Source organism: Nomascus leucogenys, chromosome 9 (genome assembly GCF_006542625.1).
Source record: "Nomascus leucogenys isolate Asia chromosome 9, Asia_NLE_v1, whole genome shotgun sequence".
NCBI lineage: Eukaryota > Metazoa > Chordata > Mammalia > Primates > Hylobatidae > Nomascus > Nomascus leucogenys.
In genome coordinates, this window is record NC_044389.1 from 9,549,096 (window position 1) to 9,574,601 (window position 25,506).

The 25,506-nt window shown below is 44.6% G+C and overlaps 1 protein-coding gene across 4 annotated transcripts in view; it reads left to right on the plus strand.

Annotated features, from left to right (window-relative positions):
• The window catches only part of SLC7A1 (solute carrier family 7 member 1), an 81,914-nt gene that overhangs the window by 19,273 nt on the left and 37,135 nt on the right, over window positions 1–25,506 (plus strand). For all 4 annotated transcript variants that reach the window (XM_030818578.1, XM_030818575.1, XM_030818577.1 and 1 more), the window contains exon 2: window positions 21,215–21,314. The gene's annotated coding sequence lies outside the window, so the exon portion shown is untranslated. The remainder of the gene's footprint in view (window positions 1–21,214; window positions 21,315–25,506) is intronic.

Consider the following 25,506-nt stretch of genomic DNA (forward strand, 5'->3'; position numbering starts at 1 on the left):
CCTTCTCTCACTTTCTGCAGCTCCACCAAGGTTTGATTTGAACTTGGTACTATTGGTGTCAGCCTTTGGAACGTAGGGAGAGTGTACGACCCTGAGGAACAGTGATACAATGCAAGTAACTCATTCCCAATTTCAACACCATGTCAGTTGCATTACCTAGTTCTCTGCTGTTAGAAAATTGTTCAGTCTTATCTGAATATAGTTTGTGTGGTTCTTCCTACCTGCAGGAAGCTTTAAATTTCTTTTGTTTTCTTTCCTTTTTTTTTGTTTAGAGACAGGATCTCATACTGATGCCCAGGCTGAAGTGCAGTGGCGTGATCACAGCTCACTGCAGCCTTAACCTCCTGGGCTGAAGCAATCCTCCTGCCTCAGCTTCCCGAATAACTGGGACTACAGGTGCATTCCACCACACCTGGTTAATTTTTTAGAATAGTTTTTGTAGAGACAGAGCCTTGCTATGTTCTCCAAGCTATTCTCAAACTCCTGGCCTCAAGGGGTCCTCCTATTTCAGCCTCCCAGAGTGCTAGGCTTATAGGCATGAGCTACCACACCTGGCCTAAATTTCTCGATAACTCCACCAGTTATCAAGCCATGTGTTCATGTTCTTGTTCATGTGAGCACTAGGCAACATTAACCATTAATGATATTTGGTGAAAATTAATAAAAAATGTCCTTTCAGCTCTGAATGGGGAGCTCTGTAGGCCTTTCTGGAAGTTGCAAGGCAGGGGCAGGTGACCACAGTGGACACTCATGTCCCTCAAGCAGGGACAGAAATCTCTTTCTTTGGGCCAACTTTGAAAAAGTTTGTACTGTATTGAAAACAGACTGCATTTGAAATCTAAACTTTTTAGACATTGGTATGAAAAACCTTTAGTTTAGTTTGTACATAAACTTACTTTTAGGCTCACTGTTAACTGTGTCATAAAATACCTAAAACTAGATATTTTAGGGGATTCAGCGGCAGAATATGGCACATTTGTTTTATGACAAGTAATATTTAATAGCATATCCAAGAGCTAAATACACCTTTAGGTCAGACCCTTATTTAAGTTTGTAAATTCTAAAGTTGGGTCCTTTAGCACAAAGGAAAGTTTACAGAAGCAAAACAAGTAAAGGTTTCTTTTTAAAAATTCAAAATATACTGGGGATTTATCATAAGTTAGAAGCAGTATACAGTACTCGGCTTTTAAAACTATGTCTTCTTTTTTTGTTGTTTGAGTTTACTGTTTTGAGAAGACCTGCCTGGGCATTCTTCCAGCACAGATCAAGAGAAATTGGCACTGGGTAGAATAATACCTTTATGTATAAATTAGAAAATCATGGTGTTCTTAGATGTTTGTTTGATTAAATGCTCCTGTAACTAAAGAACAGTTGCAATGGTTACACAAAGGGGCCTAGAAAAAGTGCCTTCTGAACAAGATTAGCTTGAGTTTAGGAAGCGGTAGCTTTTCTTCTCTGCTTTATTTTTGTGAATCTTAGCATATGCTTCATTAGGTGGAACAGGTGTTTTTGTTCGTTTGTTTGGTTTGGGCCCAGGACAGATACTTGTGATTTGTGCTGTAAATAATCCTCTGCTGACAGACTGGTTAAAAAGTAAAGAATATTAGCTACTCCGGCCGCGCACCATGGCTCATGCCTGTAATTCCAGCACTTTGGGAGGCTGAGGCAGGCGGATCACGAGGTCAGGAGATCGAGACCATCCTGACCAACATGGTGAAACCCTGCCTATACTAAAATACAAAAAAATTAGCAGGGCATGGTGGCGTGCACCTGTAGTGCCAGCTACTTGGGAGGCTGAGGCAGGGGAATCGCTTGAACCCGGGAGGCGGAGCTTGCAGTGAGCTGAGATCATGCCACTGCACTCAAGCCTGGTGACAGAGCAAGATTCCGTCTCAAAAAAAAAAAAAAAAAAAAGCATTAGCTGCTCCAGTGAGTGCTACGAAATGTTAAGGTTTACCCTAGACCTTGGCTTTCCATTTTTATGTAAGATTTCGAATTTCAAAACAGGCTCCTTGAGAAGACAGCCTCCATTCATGTATTCATTTGTTCCCACAGGTATTGGGCGAGCTCCTGCAGGTGCTGGCACTGACTTTCCCAGGTTCTTGCCCTTAGGGGCCATACCTCCCACAGATGAGTTCGTGTTCTTGTTCATGTGAGCACTAGGCAACATTCAGCATCAATGATATTTGTGAAAATTAATAAAAAATGTACTTTCAGCTCGGAATGGGGAGCTCTGTAGGCCTTTCTGGAAGTTGCAAGGCAATCCCTACAGCTGGAGTGATAACACAGGCAGTTGGCCAAGAACCCTGTTTTTTAATGATTAAGTGAACGAAAGAGAATGTCACACTCTTACCGTCTATCTTCATCCCTTTGTAAACTAAGCTCCTACTATTCTACTAAAACCGCTCACAATTTCAATTTCCTCTCTCTTGAATTAGACAATATCCTGATATCTTCTCAGTCCTCACCCCCTGTGGTGTCTCTGAAACATTTAATACGGTTGGCCATTCCTTTCTACAGATTCTCTCATTTTCTGGGTCTGTTGAAGGAGGCTTTCTTCATGTACAGCATGTGAGAGAGCTTGTCAAAGAATGGAGTCATTTCTTGTTAGTAGCTGGATATGCAGAAATGCCTGTGAAAGTCAGGATTCATGGTCTGCGGCTAGAAAGGTGCTAGGCAAAGGGGAGGTGTTCAGGGCTGAGGCCTGAGCTGTCAGTACCAAACTAGGGTTACCAGGGTTAGCAATAAAAATACTGGATGCCCAGTTAAATTTGAATTATAAATAAGCAATGGATACTTTTTAGTATAACTTTTTTATACCAAAAGATTATTTGTTGGCAATATTTGGGACATCATTGTGATATATTTGGGGCATACTTGCATTAACCAATTGTTGGTCGTTCACATGAAATTTAGATTTAACTGGGCAGTCCTATATTTGATCTGACAGCTCTTTGCTAAGTTACCATCGAGTCACATTGTCTTTTGTGGCTCCTAGTGCACTTTGAAAGGGGAAGATGTGGGCCTTAAGGCAGACACACAGAGTCAGACACTCTCTGGCTTTAGAGAAGTCCGTCTGCCTTTGGACTCTAGAATTGCACCTCCCCATCATTTGTGTGCTACTTCCTCCGTCAGCTCCCAGAATGTGGTGTTCCCCGTGATTCTGGTAACAGCTGCCTTCTTTTCTCCCAGGGACCTCACTCCCGGCGACACGTGCCTCTGGGTGTGCTCCACATCCAAATTCCTCGTTTCAGATTCTCACATCCCCACCTGCTTGCCAGATAGTTCTATCTGTTCTATTGGACACAGGACGTGTGGCAAGACTGCTTTTTGATCCAAGGATATTTTGACTGTCATTTAGGAATATAAATATTTTATCAGATATATGTCATCACCAAAGAATTTTTTGATGACAGTATTGTCCTGAGTGAACTTCAGTTTAAATCGTTGTGTTTTTAGAGCACAGAAAAACCATTTACATTTTTCATGTTTCAAGACGTTTTTCTCTCCAGGATAGATTATTTGCTATTTACATTTTCAAGAAAGATTTCTTGTATTTACCAGCCACTTGTCTGTGGCAGATCTGACGGCTTTGAGCTTCTGTCTCTGTTTCTCCTGGACAACTTAACCCTTCCAAGTTGAGATTTCCTCCATCAAATTGTGCAGCTTTAGATGTTGGTTACCATGTTGAGTTGGCCCTTGTGGTTGTGTGTGTTGGCTGCTTCTGGTTGGTGTGGTTGGTGTGCGGAGAGCAGTCCCATGCAGGTTTCCCAGGGTCACCTTCCCCGCCCAGTGCTGGTCAACTGTAGTGCTCGTGCCCATGTTTTATGAGCTTCTGATCACTTTGTAGATTACAAACTAGGGCAGAGAATGACTGGGGGAGCCAGAGGGGTAGGGCCACAATGCCTTACTGAGGGCCACCCTTAGCTCAGATTCAGTGCTTCCAAATCCAAGTTTAGGATTTCAGAGTTACCTTGGGCTCATTCCCTTCATATTGATGATAACTGACGTCATCCGGCCAGTCCTTCCTCCCCTACCCCCCACATGGTCTTCTTCCTTTTTGTTCTAGTCCCACGCCCTGGTGCCGTGAGTCCTGAGTGTTTCTTCCCACCTCCCCACCCTCTGTCTTTCCAGCATCCTGCTGGGTGGCCTCTGTACTTTTTCTCCCCTGTTAAATTACACTGGCACCTGCCCCTTTAGGTGGCACCTGCCATTATTGACAGTGTGTGCGTGGAGTAGAAAATCCAATGAGTGACTCTTGTGTAAACATCCTGGCTCTGCCCTGAGGGCTGGGGGGCCCGCACTGGTCCTCTGGGCTTCTCTGGATACAGATGTGACTTGGTGTGGGACCAGGTGGCCCCAGACAGCGTGTCGCACTTGGGGGCGTGCTTGGGACCCACAGGCGGCCGCTTCACCCTCACCACCTGCATTTTGGGGCAGTGTCATGCATGCCATAGGCAGCCTCAGACCTGGGCATTGGTGCCTCCTTGGCCACTGGCCATCAGGTCTGCTTCCCTTGTGACATTTCACTTTGACCTTTCCTTTGAAGGTTTTTGAAGCAACACTGTACACACAAAGGTCAACAAAGAAGAGTGGATGATAGGTGGACAGAAATGTAAGTTAAAAGGCAGGAAGTGAGGTTGCTTAATACAAGCAGGTTGGAGGGGATGAGCAAAACAAAAAATGCCCTTGAAATGATTCTTTAATCATTTGTCTTTAGAGACGTAAAGCGGGATATGGAAAACAAACATTTCCATTCAATGTATACACAGTTTGCAAAACAAATAACTGGGCTTTGTGAGTGTCCAGACCTCCTGGAAGGAGGAAAGCGGCTCTGGACTGGGCAATCCTTTTCTGCCTGAGTTCAGAGTGGAAGAAATTGGAGAAGCCGCCCCTCTGGTGGAATAGGTAAAGCAAAAGCCTTTCATTTCCTTAATGAAATGTAATGCTTCCAAATTTGGCCCAAAAGCCAAACTGAGATGGAAAGGCCTCTGGGTGGAGCAGGACCATCCATGAGTGAGGACCCCCTGGCAGATGTCTGGTGGTCACTTCATTGTGATCTAGAAAGGCCACAGCCACGGCCAGCCCTCCACCACCCCGCATTCAGGCACTGCCAAGGGCTTTGGTGGTTGATGCTATAGAGCCTGGGACCTTTACATATTTAGATGTTTTAAAATTAAATTCGGCCATAAAATGTCATTATGTTATGTTTTTACAATTTTCCCATTTTGTTTATGTTTTTAATAGTTTTAAGTCAATTTTAGTATTTCTGGGCAACAGCCCTCAAGTCTTCCACCATCTATCTGAATCAGGGCAAATGGAAATAAGTCAAACAATAGCCTTATTTTATTTTTTAAACTGTATATTTGTATAGTACTTTGGTGATTACAAAATACAATTTTTGCGATTTTAATGGCAAAAACCGCAATTATTTTTGCACCAACCTAATACCTTCATATGGTATGGCAAAAACAGTTATCATTTTGGATACTTAATCTTCACAGCACCATCTATAAGTTGGCTACTAATGAGATGTCTTATACATTAAGAAACTGATAATAGTAATATAGTTAACATATAGCGCATACTATGCACCAGGTGCTCTGCAGTGCTTTACACGCATAAATTCATTGAAACCTCCTCATCTTGCAAAGGAGAAAAGGGAAACTCAAAGAAATTAAATAACTTGCCCATCTTTTTTTTTTTTTTTTTTTTGAGACAGAGTCTCTCTTTGTTGCCCAGACTCAAGTGCAGTGGCATGATCATGGCTCACTGCCGCCGCTACCTCCCTAGGCTCAAGTGATCCTCCCATCTCAGCCTCCTTGGTTGCTGGGACTATAAGCACAAGCCACCATCCCTCGCTAATTTTTTTTTTTTCTGTATTTTGTAGAGACTTGGTTTTGCTATGTTGCCCAGGCTGGTCTCCAACTCCAGGGCTCAAGCCATCCATCCGCCCGGCTTGGCCTCCCAAAGTGCTGGGATTATAGACATGAGTCACTGTGCCCGGTCGCATCATTTTTTGAATCCAGTTTAACCCGAGAGTTTAACTTCTATCTGTCTCACTGTCTCTTGAGCCTCACAGGATGAACAAGGTGGAGGTAGGGGGGCGGGTGTGGGTGACACTGTCATTATCCCAGCTTCAGATGGTAGAGCTGAAACAGCAACATAGAGTAGCTTGTTCAAGATCACACAGTGAGGGCAGGGCTTCTGATTCCTCATCAGACCAGTGAGCAAATATGAAATGGGACATGGAAAGAATTTTTCTATTCAATGGCAAGTCAATAACGTTGCTTGATGCAAACTGCTAGGCCTTTGTACCCAGGCACGTGGCAGGCCCTGGCCTCCTCCTCCATGCTGAGTTCGGGGCAGAGGAGGTTCAGCAGAGGGACCACTGCACATAGCAGAGCAGCCATTCATTTAATGCCAGAGGAACATGTGAATGAGCTTCCCCAGGATTCACAGGCAGGTGGGGAGCTGCTGGGTAATTTCACCTGGTGGCCCACCCAGGTAATGTGATTATGTGAATGTGGCATTCAGGGAGCTTCTGTATTATGTTAGAAAACTTTTGTTTCTGGTTCTGTTTTTCTTTTAATTTGTGTAATGTGACCAGGACGTCTGTGGCCAGGCTAGCCAGCAGCCGTGTGCTTTGTTCGCTGGTTGGAGCCTGGCCAGCCTTGGAGGTGGATCCGATGGGCCTTTGGGGCGACTCCTGCTTCAGCCTCTTAGAGCTCTGATAAGCACTGCTGAAACTCTTTGAGGTTCAGTGTTCTCATTTATGAAATGAGGATTGATGGTTGCTTTTCTAGGTATGTGAAAGATCTAGCACAGTGTCTGCTGCATACCAGCTGCTCAGATGTTATTGCATTACATTGAAGAATTTTTAAAAAATCTGTCTTGATAGTGCAGTGTGTTGTTGTAACCGATCACTAGACTCACTGTGGGTACTCTTGAGAATGGGGTAGTGGTGATTAATCTGGTGTCCTTAGGAGCTCGATTTAGAAGGAGGAGGGCTATCATGTGATTATTGCAGCCCCCGCCTCATGGGGTCAAGCCCTCACACTTGCGGTGGGCCTGGTAGCTGCAGACATCCAGAGCTCACTGCCCCTAAGGCTGTTGCCATCAGGGGCCGTACAGGGAGCAGAGTGCGTTCTCAGGTTGGGCAGTTTGAGGTGAGTTTAAATAAAGTGACTTTTTACAAAGGCAGGGCAGGGGCTTCACAGCCTGGAGTACTGAGGGGGCCCTGACCACTTCTAACACCCTCAACCTGAGGGGAAGGGACAGTTTTGAGGCTGCAGCTGGCTTTGTGAAGTGTCGATCTCCCATGAGAGCCCGCAGAGAGGGTCCTCCCTCGCCTCACTCCTCCCTGCCAGTGCCCAGAGAGCTCAGGATGCACACAGGTGGGCCGTGTAGTGGGGAAGGCAGGGAGTGGCTCTAGGGGCAAACAGGATGCGATTTCAGACATGGGGCAGAGAGCCAGGTGCCCTCGGCTGAGTTGAGGACAAAAACAAGTCAGATGAGTTGTGCAGCCCACATTTTTGTTTGCTTTAGATAGGAGTCAGTTCTTAAAATGGAATCAAAGTGACTGGACAGAGACCCGTTTTGATGAATTTAAGCTGGTGGCTTGTTGGGTAATCTTCCTTCACTTGCTTAGAAGCCTGGAGACCTGTGTTCACGTGCTTCTGAGTCACTCGGTGTACTAGGACTTGAGTTGTCCTGTGGTAAAATAAAGGGATGGACTTGATCAGGGCTTATCAAGCGGGTGGTCTACAGGGCCAGGTAGTACATATTTTAGGCTTTGCGGCCACATAAGGTCTCAGTCACATGTTCATCATTTCCTTTTTCTTCTTTCTCTTTTTCCTCCTTCCCCTTCTTTAAAAACACAATCGTTTACAAATAAAAATCATTCATAATTCATGGTCAATACAAAAATGGGCGAAGAGCCATTGTGTGTCAGCTCCTGGACTAGATCGTCACTCCCCTGTGTGCTTTGTGCACTTCTGTGTGCAAGGTGATTTTAGGGAATGCACACGCGTTTTTATTTTAATGGTATGTGAGTTCTAATGTGTATTAGGAAAAATAGATGACTAGCACCTTAAGAGCTCACTACCCATAGATGTAGCTACGCGGGGCCCTCCAGGAAACAGTTGGCTCTCGCAGGCCGAGTGGTGGATGTGAGTTTTAAGACCTGATTCCAGGTAATTTTGGTGGTGCTCCATTTATGAGAGTAATACATCATCGTGGTTTTTTAAACATTTGCCTAAATTATTAAAAGATGGATTCCTTTAAGGAGAAATATTATAAAGGACCGTGTCCATACCACACAGAGCAGAACCTCACAGAAGAGGCACAGCGTAGACTGTGGGCTGGAGTGGATTAGATCAGCTCACTCCTCCCCAACACCACATTCCTTGATTATCCCGTGTTTTAGATGTAGCCTGTTGGGACCATTTCACATTGATGAAAATATTCTCAGCACTTTGAGAAGTTTTGTGTAAGTTTAGAGGAGAAAACAAGAGGGCAGAGCCATTTTTTCGATGGAGTTCTGACTGGCAGGTGCCAGGCATGTGGGGTGCCCGCCCACCCTGCCCCTCTGTGAAGAGCTGTCCCCTGGGTGGGAGCTCTTTGGAGTCAACCCCTCCTCGAAGTTAGGGCCACTTCACCCTCAAGGGCATGCACATTCCAACAACACAGCTAGTGATTCAGGCCCAGGAGAACAAATTAAGTCCATAAAAAAAGTACAGAAATTCAGAGGCCAAGACTTGCGAGAGCTTGCTTAATTCCCTTTGGTAATTACCGGCTGTCAGTCTCCCTGTCCCTGAGCCTGTGCTGCTCTCACCAGCTCCTGGCCACACCCGAGACTTGTTTGTCTTTGTGGGCTTCTTTAGAACTGCCGAACTGTCCAGGTTGCATCTGTGGGAGGGATGTCCGCCTGCAGGGAGTTGTACCCAGCAGCTTGTAAATGCCCAGGAGTGTGGCAGGAGCTTACCTGTCAGGTGTGCCTTGGCAGAGAAAAGGCTGCGGCCAAGCCCTGTGAGCATTCTGAACATTCAGTGCGGGAAGCATCCCAAAATTTGTCTCCCACTCACTGAGTTGGGCATGTCTTTTCCTATCCTCCCGGATGACTTTTTTGCCCTGGTAGTGAGCCCTGATGGCCTTAGGAAATACTGGGCTGGGCTAAGAGACTGTTCCATTTCGACTGCCTGATGAGCTTTTACTCTTCTGCTTACCTATGTAAGCCATCCTATTCTTTTTGAGATCCTGGGCCATAGGTACCCACAGAGTGAGAGGGGTTCCCTTCCCCCACACCCTGTTTTGACCTAAAAGCTTAAAAACCATGTGTATGGCATTATTTAAACCAATAAATGCTGCAACCTGCTCCATTTTTATTATTCTGTGCCCTGTCACCGTGAAATATTTAAGCTGCGTATTAAAACAGGAGCTTGTATTTGCAATGTAACAGAACACCAGAAGATGAGGTGGCAGTTGTAGGGAGAGTTTATCAAATAGGAGCTAATTTCACCCTCTTGAAGCTCTCAAAGCAGAATGGTGGTTACATATAATAAATAGCTTGTGCAAGTAGAGTGGAGAGCCTCTTACCAACGGCAACTGGAGCCATGATGATTGATTTCTAGGGGAGTGGGGTGGTAGAGTTTTGACTTGAAGCAGAGTTAAAATATGTGGGAGAAAGTGCTGCCTTAGCAACCGAACTTGAATAGAAGTTCAAGTTCAAATCTGCCTGTCATAGTTAGTGGGAAAACTATACTGGGGTCCCTTTGGATTGGGCTCCTCTCGGCTTTTTTTTTTTTACAAAAAATAGTTTTATAAATCTAATTTACATAGTATAAAGCTCACCCATTGAAAGTATAAATTCAGTGACTTTTTAGCAAATTCACAGAGTTATTCAGCCATCGCCCTAATTTTGGAATATTTTCGTGACTCCTAAAAGGAAACTCGTACCCATTAACAGTCATTCCCCACCCGTAGCCAAGCCCTACACAACCACTTATCTCCTTTTTATCTCTATCCTGGACATTTCATATAAGTGGAATGACACAGAATGTGACCCTTTATGTCTGGCTTCTTTCACTTAGCATCGTGTTTTCAAGGTTCATCCGTGTTGCAGCATATGTCAGAATGTCATTGCTTTTTATGGCTCAATAATATTCCTTTTTCTGGATGTACCACATTTTGTTTATCCGTTCAGCAGTCAATGGACGTTTGGGTTGTTTCTGCTTTTTGGCTATTATGAATAATGCTACTGTGAACATTGGTGTACATTTTCATGTGGACACTTGCTTTCCTTTATCTTGAGCATTGACCTTAATGGAATTGCTGTATTTGCACATCTGTGCACTTTTTGAGGAATCTTCTTAATTGTTTTGTTTTTCTGTTTTGAATTGTAAGTATTTTTTAACTGTGGGACAACGCACATAACAAAACTTAACCATCTTAGCCATTTTTAAGTGTGCAGTTCAATCACATTAACTACATTTACATTGTTGTACAACCATCGTTGCTACTATCCTTTTCTTGGGTTTTGGTGAAACAGTCCACACCATCTCTTAGGCCCCAGAAAGGATAAATAACTTTGGCTTTGACTCAGCAAAGAGGTGGGTTAGTAATGATTGAACTCACTGCCTTTTGAGAGGTGTGAGAGTCTAGACAGGGTGATGGTTCCTTGGCCCAGAACCGCAGGATCCCTTCTCTGTATAGATGCTGCTGCGTTAGGAAGCTTTGGCTAAGAGGAGCAGGGTGGGGATAACTTGAAGAGGCTGCCCAAGAACTGGGAGCAGGGAAATGGTAAGGTGGGCTACTGTCTGCATCCTCGGGGAGCCCACCAGGCATGTTTGAGGGACACCGTCTTTCCCAGGCTTTTCTCCAGGGCTTAAGTAGCTGCCCAGAGGCTTCTTTTTGTGTGTAGTGGACTGAGATCCACCTGTGTCCTGGCAGATGGCAGAAAGGGGTCCTGAGTATAAAGGACTGTGGATCAGATTTACCGAGTCACGGGAGAGTGTACAAGTGTGGACCAAAGTGTGTAAGTGTGTTTAGGGAAGACCGTCATAGACCTAGAAGAGGTCCTGGAGAAGGTGGGCCTAGACCATCGACAGCAGGCCCCCTCTGCCCCGCCTCTTGGGAGGCCAGTGCCCTGGTGCTCCCTGAACCCTTTGTGCTCCTCCAGGCCCTATTCTGGGAATGCCTGCTGGGTCTGTTGGCCCTGCCCTGAAGTACCCCCCAGGCCTCCTTTCTCTCTCTGCTGGCCATCTTGAGATTACCCCACTGTATTGTATTGTACTGTTTGTATTGTACTCATGCGTCTTCATGAGCAGCTCTCTCACCTTCTCAGTAACATAGTCACCTCCTCACTGGAAAGGTCTGTATTTTATACTCTTTTGGGTTAAGTCACTGGCAGACAGAAACATATGGATGCCACAGTCTACCCAGGCAGCTCATTAATTAGATAATTCTTTAAAAATATTGACAAACCATTAATTAAGAGCTGATTATTCACACATCAAACAATTCTTCACTTAAACTAGAGGATTTCTTTAAATAGCAGCTCCCCCTGGCTGCATTTATCTCTTTGTGTAGTTTATTAGCTATTTGGCAGAGAAATTTCAGAATGCCAGCTACAAGTCAGTGCAGTTGAAGAACAGGATGTAATGGAGGGAAAGTATTTCTGGAAGCATGTCATTTATTCAAAGAAATTATCTAAGAATGTATTTCTTTTGAAAAGTGCTTAATATATTTATATATATAATCTCTATTTATTTTCTTAAATAATTCTGTGAACGTAGCAGTAGTTTCTGCATTGGAGAAGGCAGGATACTGAGATTCAGAGTAATTTGCCCAGGTTTATTCAGCTAGTCTGTGGTTGAGCAGGGATTGATATCAATGTCTTCCTCAAGACCTGTGCCTCCTCATCCCATTGCCCCTGACTGCATTTCCTAAGTGGGAGGATCGTCCTTGCATCTAATTAAACTTGTACTATAATTTCATTATGGCTGTTGCCCTAGGGGAGCTATTATAAGTCTGGCATAGAGTTTCAGTAGTATTGAAAATAATGGAGCATCACGGATTTAGAGTTAGACGCACACACTGAGGTTTGAGCCGAGATTCCGCTTCATAGAACCTACTTTATGCAGCTGGTTTTTTCACATGTGAAGCAAGTGTAACAGCTGTATAACCTTCAAAGGCTTGGCTTAAGTATTAAATGAGATTACATACTCATTTAAGAAGAAGTGCCTTAGGAGAGGGCACTGGTGCATCGTAGGCACTTAATAGCAGCGTTAGCCTTTGCTATTATTATTGTCAGTGGGCCTATAACTGACTTCACGGGTGCATTTATTGTCGGCTGAGCCAGAGGGGAGCTGTGCAGGATAGTTGGTGAGAGCATGTCAAATGGAAGGTGGGAAATGACTGAGTGGAAAATCAGTGTATTCTTCCAGACCACCCCTTCCTCCAGCCCTTGTCCTCCCTTCCTCTTTCTCCCCACTATTTTCCTGTGTTAGTCATGGTTTTCCTTTTACCATCTTGAGAGGATTCCGGCATTCCGTGACTGTGTGGTCCTTCCAGCTCTCCGAGCTTAGGACTTGGTGTTTTTAAATTCTCATTGGCCGGCAGAGCATCACTTGGCGAGAAGCTGCCCTCCCCATGGTGAAAACTGCCTCTCACCGGCTAAAGATGGCCTTCCCCGGGGAGCACCAACACCCTGTCTTTTTTGTGACAAGAGGACTTTTTAATAAATTGGCAGTGGTGCCTTAGTTTCAGAGTTGAGCTACCTTTCCTGAGCATCAGCGTCTCATCCATAAAGTGGGGATGGGTATTCCTGCCCGTGCTGGGAGACCCATGACAGCACAGGGTAGTGCTGGCAGTCCCGTCTCTTCAAGCTGCCCATCTTCTCCATGCTGCCTGCAGGGCGAAGGCATCCCCAACAGTTGGGCAGGCTGTCAGTTTCACTCTTAGAAACCAGAGCCTGGATTCATTCCGATGGGAAACTTGTCTTCGTCTCCCACGTCTTTTCATCCTTTACTGCTGTTCTTCCCGTTTCTTCTTAGTTATTCACTATCTGGTTCAGGGACATCAAGGGTGTTCTCCAGGGGTGTGATGACAAAGTTTTGCTTTCCTGTAAATATGTTTTTGCCTATTTTGCAGACAATATTTGTAATTTTTAATATTATAATTTAAATAGTGAAACATGAAAAAACTCACTCAAGTGAATTTGTAGAACACTTTGCCGTCGCCGTTGCACACAATAAGGCAGGCTTTCTCTGCCTTGGCACATCATGGATCGTTCTTTGTTGAGGGAACTGCCCTGTGCATGGTAGAATTTAGCTGTATCCTTAGCCTCTGCCGGCTAGTTGACCACCATCCTTCAATTGTGACAACCTAAAATGTCTCCAGACATTGTCAGATGTCCTCCAGGGGACAGAGTCACCCTGGGTTGAGAGCCACTGCACTGCACTGCAGCCCCCCACTCCGTCCTCGTGGCCTCTCTCGTTGCCCCTTTTGGAGCCATCATTAGATTTACACCAGTGGGTTAGAATGGCTTTCTCTAGCCTTTTGCAGTGCACAGCACAGAAGGAGTTTGTAGCCTTTTCTCAGAGTATTTTGCATCTCAAAGGATGGATGAATCATGCAATTTTGAGCCAAATGGTCTTTTCCTGGGTGCAAAATGAGCTGGAGTAATTTTAATTATTGAAGGGCTGGAGGGAGGATAAATATCTTACTGTTTCTTCCTTGACCACGTTTCCTTTAGCATTTGTAATCTCCCACCCGCTAGTAAGTATTGTAGAACCACAAATATTTATATAGATTGTGTGGTCTTTTCAACAGCTTTTGCATTTACATTTTATTGTGGCCTCAGGGAGTGGATAGGAACTGGTATAGGTTCCAAATAACAGTGGAACCACGACAGACATTAGAAATTAGGAGAATACCACAACAATGGTAACCGTGCAAGGCAACGCATATGTTAGTTAGCCAGGTTCAGTGATTTCACAGTGTACCGGTTGAGGATGCCTTATCCAAAATGCTTGGAACCAGAAGCATTTCGGATTTGGGATTTTTTTCAGATTGAACTATTTGCATTATACTTACCAGTTGGGCATTCCTAATCCAAAAAAATCTGAAACTGGAAATGCTCCAGTGAGCATTTCCTTTGAGCATCATGTTGGTGCTCAAAGTTTCATATTTTGGAGCATTTTGGATTTTGGATTTTTGGATCAGAGGCACCCAACCTGTGTATACACTTTAAAATACCATGTTGTACATAGTAAATACATACAATTTTGTCTGTCAATGTGAAATATAAAATGAAATAATCTTAAAGAAAGTAGGGGAACAACTATTGACATTCTCACGTGGAGACGAATCCATTCTATGAGTTTGCCTGGGAACTGTTGAGTAACAGCTGGAACATTCACTGTCATCAGGTGAAGGACAGGGCGTGATCATTGGGAAACTGGCAGGCTGAGAATATGCTATGCTGGGATGGAACTACGGAAGTCAGGAAGTGCGGGTCCGTCAGGAATGCAGGGGAATGGGATACTTGACAGTTTTGGTTTCTAGTACCATCCGTTTGTGACCCTTGCCATTACTCTGTATTACTGCGTTAACAAGAGTCTGGATAAATCTAAGATTTAGACTTTCAGGACTGGAAGGCTCAAGGACAGAGGGGATGCCTCCGTTTCTGTGGGCCAGAAAACTCTTTGGGAATTGCAGCTCTCAGTGTGTCTGCAGAACAGCCGCTGGGATGGTCAGCCATTGATGCAGTCCGGTGGTGCCATGTGTGGGGCCCATCACAAAAGGGGCGGAAGGGCCTCAGACCGCGAGAGCCTCAGAGGGCAGTTCTGGATTCTTCAGTGATGCCTGGGGCCTGCCCTTGTGGTTCCAGGGACGCTGAAGTCTTTATTGTGCACATTAGGTTTTGATTTCTGTCCTCCATCGCTCTCCTTGAATAGAAAAGTTATTTCAGTCTCTTAGCCCAATGCTTTTAACAAAAAACTCATGGAAATTTCAAGACAATATGTCAAAGGAAAAATTAAACTAATTGTAGTTTGCCTTTTCAGACTAGAAACCCCCTCTTTTTCCAACATTCTAACACTCCCGACATATCCCCTCGGGAGCTGCCTGGGCTGTTCCACAGGAATCTGGCCATCCCAAAGGGCTCGCTGTCACCAGAATTATTGGTTGTAGCTATTGGTTGACTTCACAGAGGTCTCCCCACTGCCTTGAACTGTGGTCCCTTGTAGCTTCATTCTTGATACCCCCTCAGCGTGTCACCAATAACTGTGACATCGATCTCCTGCTGGGAAGGAGCACCTGTGTCTATAGTTGGGGCTCGTTCTGTTTCTCCTTGTTTCATGCAGTTACTTTAGGAGATGAGAAGTGTGCTGCCTTCATTAGTGTTTGGTCCGTTCTTATTTTTTGAAGAGGCATTCCCATTAATAGAATATTAACTCCACAAAGATGGGGATTTTGGTCTAGTTAGTTCACTGCTGCATCCCCAGTTTCTGGAACTACACCTGGCACTCAGTACATAACTGTTGAGTGAAGAATAGGATAAGAACAGGCGAAACTGCTATGTTAAGTTGCCAAAAAGTTGGGCATTATGTTTAATAACATAAATTTAAAGATTTTTTTTAGTGGTTCTTATAAGTGTACTTAGTGGAAAGACCTGACTCCTTTTGATTTACAAATCGTTCAGTGGGATATGTTTTCTGATATTTTGGGGTTATTTTATGCATGGATTTTCTCTTGGCCTGCCAGGTGTCCACTGTAAATATACAGTCATGAGCCCCGTAATGATGTTTTGGTTGATTATAGAAGTCATCTATGACAGTAGTTCCATAAGATTATAATAGATCTGAAAAATTCCTGTTGCTTATTGGTGTCTTAGCCTTTGTGACATTGTCCTGCTACACGTTACTCATGTGTTTTTGGTGGTGCTGGGGTTAACAGACATACTGCATTGCCGGCCATCTAAAAGTAGAGCACATGCAATTAGGTACGGTACATAATACTTGATAATAAATGACTGTGTTATTGAGTTTTTACTATGTAATAGTAACACATACATACATGGTAATATATATGTATATATTAATGTAATATAATTAATTAATGTAATATATGTATGCATATATTATGTATATATGTAAATACTATATATTTACTATACTATTTATCATTGTTTTAGAGTGTAGCCCTACTTAGAAGAAAAGTTAACTGTAAAATCGCCTCAGGCAGGTATTTCAGGAAGTATTTCAGAAGAAGGCATTGTTAGCACTGGAGATCATAGCTCCTTATGTGTTCCTGCCCCTGAAGACCTTCCAGTGGGACAAGACGTAGAGGTGGAAGATGGTGACATTGGTCATCCTGGCTATGTGTAGGCCCAGGCTAATGTGTGTGTCTGCATCTTGGTTTTTAAGAAAAAAGTTGAAAAAGTAAAAAAAAAAAAAAAAAATTCAAAATAGAAAAAGCTTATAGAATAAGGACATAAAAAATATTTTTGTACTTTTGTGTAATATTTTTGTTTCAAGCTGTGTTATTATGAAAAAGTAAGAGTTATAAAATAGGGCCGGGCGCGGTGGCTCACGCCTGTAATCCCAGCACTTTGGGAGGCTGAGGCGGGCAGATCACGAGGTCAGGAGCTCGAGCCCATCCTGGCTAACACAGTGAAACCCTGTCTCTACTAAAAATACAAAAAATTAGCCAGGTGTGGTGGCGGGCACCTGTAGTCCCAGCTTCTTGGGAGGCTGAGGCAGGAGAATGGCGTGAACCCAGGAGGCAGAGCTTGCAGTGAGCCGAGATCCTGCCACTGCACTCCAGCCTGAGCAACAGAGCGAGACTCCATCTCAAAAAAAAAAAAAAAAAAAGAGTTACAAAAAAGTTTGTAAAGTAAAAACGTTGCGGTAAGCTAAGCTTAATTTATGACTGAAGAAGGAAAAATATTTTTTATACATTTAGTGTAGCTTCAAGTCTCCGGCAGTGTGCAGTCATGTCCTAGGACTTCACATTCACTCCCTCCGCACTCACATTCACTCCCTCCTCACTCACATTCACTCCCTCTTCACTCACATTCACTCCCCCTCACTCACATTCACTCCCCCTCACTCACATTCACTCCCCCTCACTCACATTCACTCCCCCTCACTCACATTCACTCCCTCCTCACTCACATTCACTCCCCCTCACTCACATTCACTCCCTCCCCACTCACATTCACTCCCTCCCCACTCACATTCACTCCCTCCTCACTCACATTCACTCCCTCCTCACTCACACTCACTCCCCCTCACTCACATTCACTCCCCCTCACTCACATTCACTCCCCCTCACTCACATTCACTCCCCCTCACTCACATTCACTCCCCCTCACTCACATTCACTCCCCCTCACTCACATTCACTCCCCCTCACTCACATTCACTCCCTCCTCACTCACATTCACTCCCTCCTCACTCACATTCACTCCCTCCTCACTCACACTCACTCCCCTCACTCACATTCACTCCCCCTCACTCACATTCACTCCCTCCTCACTCACATTCACTCCCTCCTCACTCACATTCACTCCCTCCTCACTCACACTCACTCCCTCTCACTCACATTCACTCCCTCCTCACTCACACTCACTCCCTCCTCACTCACACTCACTCCCTCCTCACTCACACTCACTCCCTCCTCACTCACACTCACTCCCCCTCACTCACACTCACTCCCCCTCACTCACATTCACTCCCCCTCACTCACATTCACTCCCTCCTCACATTCACTCCCCCTCACTCACATTCACTCCCCGTCACTCACATTCACTCCCCCCTCACTCACATTCACTCCCTCCTCACTCACATTCGCTCCCGCTCACTCAGTGACACTCATGCCAATTTGCAGTCCTGCAGGCTTCGTTCATGGTAAGTGCCCTATAAGCTGGTACCAATTTTTATCTTTTGTATCTTATTCTCGCTGTACCTTTTCTATGTTTCCATTCACAGATACTTACCATTGTGTGACTGTTGCCTACAGTATTCAGTACAGTAACATGCTGTACAGGTTTGTAGGCTAGGAGCCAAGGCTATCCCATGCAGCCTGAGTGTGCAGTAGGCTATCCCACCTAGGTTTCTGTCAGTACACTCTAAGTACACTCCAGGATGTTCACACAAGGATGAAATCGCCTAAAGGCGCATTTCTCAGAACACATCCCTGTCATTAAGTCATGACACATGACTGTATTATAATATAGCCACATGGTGTCACAATCACACTTTTACAGTCCCCACGTACCCCTGGAAGCCCATCAAGGGTAGTGTTGGAATGCTGCTTGCTATATTTATGAAACAAATGGAATTAAACTCTTTATGTCTGAGGCGTAGCATTGCATTATTCTGCTTTTAACAAAGGAATTTTCAAATCTCAAAAATTACAATAAATTGTTTGGAACATTCTTGGATTAAAGAAAAGCGGTGTTAATGAATTTATTTGCTATGCATTCCAGTCCCATTAATCCTGATGAGTTCATCCTGGCTTAACATATGACATGCCTTTCTCTAGACTTTTAAGTTTAGCATTAACTGCTTTTATACCACGACAGGAGACTGTGACTGGAGCAAGCGTCACTGCGGCAGGCTGCTGAATTCATGCCTAAGAGGCAGGAGTGCAGCATTCTTCCTGTTGAGCATATATTAAGCTTGGCTGTGTTCATTTCACTGGGCAACCTTTCAAGCAGTGGTTCTCAAACTTTTGGGTCTGGAACCCCTCTGACACCCTTGAAGAGTATGGAGGACTCCAAGAAGCTTTGCTTATGTGGGTTGTGTCTATCAATACTTATGAATTGGAAATTAAAATTTAGGCTGGGTGCAGTGGCATACCTCTGTAATCCCAGCACTTTGAGAGGCTGAGGCAGGTGGATTGCTTGAGCGGAGAAATTTGAGACCAACCTAGGCAATGTGGCGAAACCCCATTTCTACAAAAAATACAAAAATTAGCCAGGCGTGGTGGTGTGCACCTGTAGTCCTAGCTACTTGGGAGGCTGACGTGGGAGAATCACCTGAGTCTAGGGAGGTCGAGGCAGCAGTGAGCCAAGATTGTGCCACTGCATTCTGTCGCCTGGGTGGCAGAGTGAGACCCTGTCTAAAAAAAAAAAAAATTAAAATTTAGAACAACTTGAAATAAATGTCTTAATTTACCTAAAATAACAAGGATTAACCCATTTTGTGTTACTATAAGTAACATTTTTATGAAAAATAGCTATTTTGCAGAACAAAAAAAAATCAGCGAGAAGAGTGGCATTGTTTTACGTATTTGCCAGCATCTTTAATGTTCAGCTTATGGTAGTTGGATTCATATATGTGCTTCTGCATTCAGTCAGTTTGGACGTGTTGTTTTAGTTGAAGTATATAAGGAAAATATGGCTTCACAGGGATGTACCTAGAAAAGGAGGAACACTTTAGTGGCCTTTTCAGGTAATTGTAGATATTCTTTCTTGATACTACATGAAAACTCCACAGGCAATAGTGGGTTCCACTGTGGAATCTGAAGCCATCTCGGTAAGCTCTTTGTTCTAAAATAATGGGTCTGTCCTGCACTTCAAATCAGTCTACGCATTTAGGATTCTGTTTTACTGAATTACGTGGATCTTCCAAATGCTGGCACATGTCATCATATATTTTTAAAATATCACATTTGTTAACATCACCCCCAGTGTCATCAGAAAATTCAACTTTTAGGGAGCTGTCCACATCTTGGTGATGAATACAAGTTTTCTGAAATTCCCATTTTTTTCTTGAAAGCTCAAATTTTATCACTGGCAGCAAATGTTGTCAGTTGTTTCCCTTCTAGATTCTGCCTCCCCCCCTTTTTTTTCCAGAGTTAACTTCTTAAACTACGAATCCCAATCATGGCCCCTTGGCACCCACCCTGCAGTGGGGCACCAGGATTCTGTGTCCCTGGTGGGCCGTGAGCCTGACTTTATCAACCTTCATTGTTCTCGCTGCTCTCATGGTACATGATAGAGCATCAAGAAATAGCAGTAATTGACAGTTAGGGACATTTGATTGTGGACTGTGTTTTAAATACTATTGAATTAATGTTCAGTTCCACTGGTGTGATCATGGCATTACAGTTTGGTAACACAATGTAATTCTTAGCAGTTACTTACTGACATATGTAGCGGTCAGTTGTCATGATGGCTATAGCTTGCTTATCACGATGGTCATGAGGAAAGCATATATTTGTCTAAAGAGGGATAAAGCAAATATGGCAAAATGTTAAATATTGGGAAGTGTAGATAAGGAGTAAGTATTCATTCAACTTCTGTAGGTTTGACATTTTCAACATAGAAGGTGAAAAGGAATGAAATATCAGCGTAGAATGAAATATCAATGTATGAAAGACGATGTAGGTGGGAATAGAATCAGATTCCAATTGTGGGAAATCTGGTTTGCTGCTGTCTAAGTTATAAAACTCGAGCTGTTGATTAGCATCTTTATGTGCATTTTTTGTGTAATGATAATTTTGTCTGGGTTCACATTAAGTGCAAATCATATTTCAGACAGCTTAATTAAACCTCTTCAGCTCCTGGGTGAGTGCAAGAATCTGTGCAGAGTGTAAATGGTAAGATTTAGAAAACAAAGGACTTTATATGCCATGCATCTATGAGGTTCTTCGTAGCGTGTCCTCAGGAGCTTAGCTGCCATGGCAGCTGTTAATAGTACCCACAGAACTCCATCACCAAATTCTTGATTGTACGAATTGGAGTCCAAGTGTTTTCAGAAGACACCAGCTAAGGTTTTCTGCCCCTGCTGGCCTTGCTGGTCAATACCAGTGTCAGGAGCGGACTCGTTCCCCTTCATGGCCCCTGACCAGGGCCTCAGAGCTTTTGCATGCCTACGACTGTGCCCTAGATTTGTGGAAATTGCCGGCGTGACGCTTTTTTATCTTCCTCTTTGAAATATGAGAGTCAATTTCAGAGGTAAAGCAGTGGAATCTCTGGTGCGGAGGGCATCTAGTCTGGCTCCCCATCTTCTCCCTGAATTCCCCTGATGATGCCCCATGGTGGGCCTCTTTGCCATCAACCCTGTCTTCAGTTGCTGTTAAGGTGGCATGTGCTTCCCGCTGCAGGGCTGAGCTGAATCCGTTTTCACTGTACCAGCCACAGACTTGGAGATTCTGAGGTTGAAACTGAACATATCTGATGGCTCTTCTTTGCCTTTCAGGATTCCGAAACCTTCCTTGTGTCCCTCCTGAGACATCTTTGCTGCAAGATCGAGGCTGTCCTCTGGTGAGAAGGTGGTGAGGATTCCCGTCATATTCCAGGTACAGTCTGCCTTTCAGAACGACAGCAGAGTATATGTTATTCTGTTTTGTACTAGAATATGTTACTCATTTAGACTGCTAGTTGTCTGTCGACTTTTTAAGTTAACTGTCAGCTAAAACCCCCAGTTGTCTTCTTTTTTAGATTTCCAACTGCTGTAATTTTTCAGACTCATGTGGCTAGCTGTCCAGACCCATTGACCCAGCAGAAAACAAGCTTGTCTTTTCACTTTAGTGTGTTCCTTAAATTCCTGCATTTCCTTCAAACAGAACTCTTCATATCCTACAGCTGGCCAGGCCTTCCGTCCCTGAGGCCTGGTCACCAGGGTAGGCTCTGGGGAAGGATCAGCCTGGAGCCGTCCCTCATGATTCCTGGAGTGGACATTGGGCGCTGTGTCTCATGCTCTGGGCGCCACCCAGCTCCTGGGCACTGGCGTGCAGCAGAGCGGCTGTGATGCATCCTGCCATGTTTCTCTCTGTGACTCTTGGAGCCTTTGCACGTCTCAAGGTCAAGTGCTGCTTCCAGTTTTCTTCCTGCCCCAGAACTTTTCATCTTGCTCCCATTCTTCTCACTCTTCTCCTTACTTCTCTCCTTTTTACTTAGGAATTCTGCTATAACTTGTTCTTGGTTTAGGCGCTGTAACCATCTGCTCTAGGGCAGTGGGGTTTCAGGCTGTTCCTTGCAGCTTGAGAGTTAATTCCAAGTGGGCATAAGAGCCAAGTGGGGCAGGAGGGTGGTCAAGGCTGGCCAGTGAGGCTGTCTGTCCCCTAACTCTCTTTAAATATGAGTAGCTTCATTTTTATCTGATTCTTCTATTTGGGTTTGGCATAGGATGTAGTTTGGGTGCCGAGACCAGCTTGGCCGGAGACCCTAACCCAGCGGCACTAGAGGAATTGAAGAAACACACACAGAAATATAGAGTGTGGAGTGGGAAATTGGGGCTGACAGCCTTCAGAGCTGAGAGCCTCGAACAGAGATTTACCCACATATTTATTGACAGCAAGACAGTGATAAGCATGATTTCTATAGATTATGGATTAACTAAAAGTGTTCCTTATGGGAAACAAAGGGATGGGTCTGGCTAGTTATCTGCAGCAGGAACATGTCCTTAAGGCACAGATAGCTCGTGATAATGTTTGTGGTTTAGGAACACCTTTAAGTGGTTTTCCGTCCTTGGTGGGCCAGGTGTTCCTTGCCCTCATGCCGGTAAACCAACGACCTTCAACATGGGTGTCATGGCCATCACGAACATGTCACAGTGCTGCAGAGATTTTGTTTATGGCCAGTTTTGGGGCCAGTTTATGGCCAGATATGGGGGCCTGTTCCCAACATTTGGGAAAGAGTTCTGCTATAAAATACTTTAAACTAATTGCTCTGGTCATTTTTCCATTAAACTAAAAATGTTTACTGAGTATGGAGGCTTCCTCATTATCATTGCTATTTTATCACAAAAAATAGAGGTAAAACTCTTCAGTTGAGGGAAAGTGTGTGTGTGTGTGTGTGTGTGTGTGTGTGTGTAATGACCCTCACCTGACTTGTCTCCCACTCTCTTATATTCTTACAGTCATTTGAGGCCGTTCATATCATTAATTCTGAGACTGTGGCTACATTAGGGATGCACACATACTTAGGCTCAGCAGCCTACACAGAGCTCTTAATCAAAAGGACTTCTGGGGCATATAGCCAGTGACCTTTGCCACATGTAAGCAACTTTGAGCAGCCTGCCTTGAAATAAGAATTAAGGAGGAAGGAGGGGCTGCCCATAAGCCTCAAGTCCCTGGGGAGGATTAGGCTATAAGTAAGCATCTTGTTTATGAGGCTGCTACAACCTTGTAAATGTCAGAAACAAAGGTGCAGAATTACCAGGTGCACCTTCCCAAAGACAGTGGGTGAAATTAGCTGCTGGCCAGCAGGGAAGTGGGAGGACATTCTGCACAGGCCAGAAGCCACTGTGTGTTGGGGTGTGTGAGCCTTGAGCACCCTTTTCTTTCCTTCCCTGTTTAGGTCCTTAATTAGTAGCATGACTTAAATTAGAGTGAGTTCATTCTGCATTCTTCCCCCTGCCGCCGCAGTCAGATGTGTTTCTGCTGTCTTAACAGACTATTTTAGAACATCTTCCGGTGTTACCTAACACTGGGGCTGGGTGTTGACATCTGAGTTAGTAGCCTAAGTCAGAGTCTTCTGCTTCTTGGGCTGGGCAGTGCATTATCAAGGTGTGAGGGGAAGCCCTTGGGTGGTGTTGGGGCACAAGTCCTGAACCCTGTCTGAATCGGGGGAATTTGTGGCTTACTGGGCACCGCCATGATGTCATCTTTTCCTGTTGGAAGAGAATCAGGCCAGGTGCCAGATGGCAACATAGGTGCCACATCTCCTGGAGGCCTTTCGGTCTTGGCCACGCTTGTTGTTTGGTTTATCACATTCTGTCTTCTGTCTTCTGTTCTGTTCCCTGCTCTTCCTCAGCCTCTGCAAAGAGGGAGGGCACACAGTAGGTGCATAATAGGTAGCTGTTGCACGGATCAATCATTGTGAACAGTTACTTGCTTGCTTCTTTCTTTCCAGACTGTGCACTCTGAGGGCAGGGACAATGTGTGGTCTCATCTTTATACTCCCATAACTTCCTACGACCATGGCCCAAGGAAGATCACCCAATTTTTTAAAAAATGAAATAACAGCTATTTAATGTATGCCATTTTTCCAGGAGGAGGAAATTACTTTCAAATCATTCAGACTCCATTAAGACGAAATAGCTTCAGGCGAAGTTGTGGTTATCCCTACCATTGAAGCAATGTATTAAAGAAAGGTTGCTGCTCTGGTTCTTAGCCCCCCAAGGATTCAGTGAGCAAATGAACACCAGTTCACTCATTATCACACAAGAGTGTTTGGACCATTTATTAGTCATCTGTTTCTCTGGCTTAAAACAACACACATCTTACTTTCTCAATGTTTCTGTGGGCCAGGAATCAGAGCAGGAGTCAGAGCTCAGCTGGGGCCTATGCTTGGGGTCTCACAGGGCTACAGTCTGGATGCTGGCCTGGGCTTGGTTTTCATCTGGAGGCTTGACTGGAGAAGTGTCCTCTTCCACGTTCCCTCAGGTTGTTGGCTGAATTCATGTTCTCTAGTTGTAGGACTAAGTCTTGGCCTCTTTTTGGCCGATATGCAGGCTGCTGTCAGCTCCCAGAGGCCACTTGCAGTTCCTAGCAGCTGCCTGCATCTCCCAGAAGCCACCTGCAGTTGGTTGTCACGTGGGCTTCCCCAGCATGGCTGCTTGCCTCATCAAGCCAGCCCAGCACAGGTCACCTTTCCTTACTTCTTGAAAGGGGGAGTTGAGAAGTGGTTTCCATCTGCTGTCTATTTTTATAAGCAATTATTTTGTTCCTTGCTTTTTTTCTACATTTGTCCCTGATTTTAAGTCTTCTACAGGGTCACAGCCCCACAGGACCCATTTACCCTTGCAGCCAGCATGGATGCCCTGAGCCATCACTGGCCCTGCTGGCTGGTGGGTGGCCCCGGAGTGCCCAGTCCTACTTTAGGGGCAAGGTGGGTTAAATGGCTTTTTGTGAGCTGCCTTGGAATTTAACTGCAGTTTTGTCATGTTGTTTGTATATGAAAATGTGGTCTTGGGTCTCAGATGACTGGCATGTCAGTGAACTTTTAGCAGGGAAGAGGTCCTTACAGTAGGATTTTCTATGGCAGTGGGGACTGCAGAGAATATTATTTGGGGCATATGTTAAAATGTTTCTTTTCAGCCTTTAAGAATTCCTTATAAAAACAATAGAAGTGGCTGGGCATGGTCGCTCACACCTGTAATCCCAGGAGTTTGCGAGGCTGAGGTGGGTGGATCACTTGGGGTCGTTCAAGACCAGCCTGGCCAACATGGTGAAACCCTGTCTCTACTAAAAATACAAAAATTAACTGGGTGTGGTGATGTGTGCCTCTAGTCCCAGCTACTCAGGAGGCTGAGGTGGGAGGATTGCTTGAACCCAGGAGGCAGAGGCTACAGTGAGCTGAGATGGTGTCCCTGCACTCCAGCCTGGGCGACAGAGCAAGACTCCGTCTCAAAAAACAAACAATAGATGTAATCTGTGCTCTCCTTTTCTCCTGATTCTGTGAAAATGTAGAGTCTGACTGTCACAAAGCCATAACCAGAAAAGGAACAATTTTGATTATGCCCGGTTTGGAACATTTGAGTTGAAT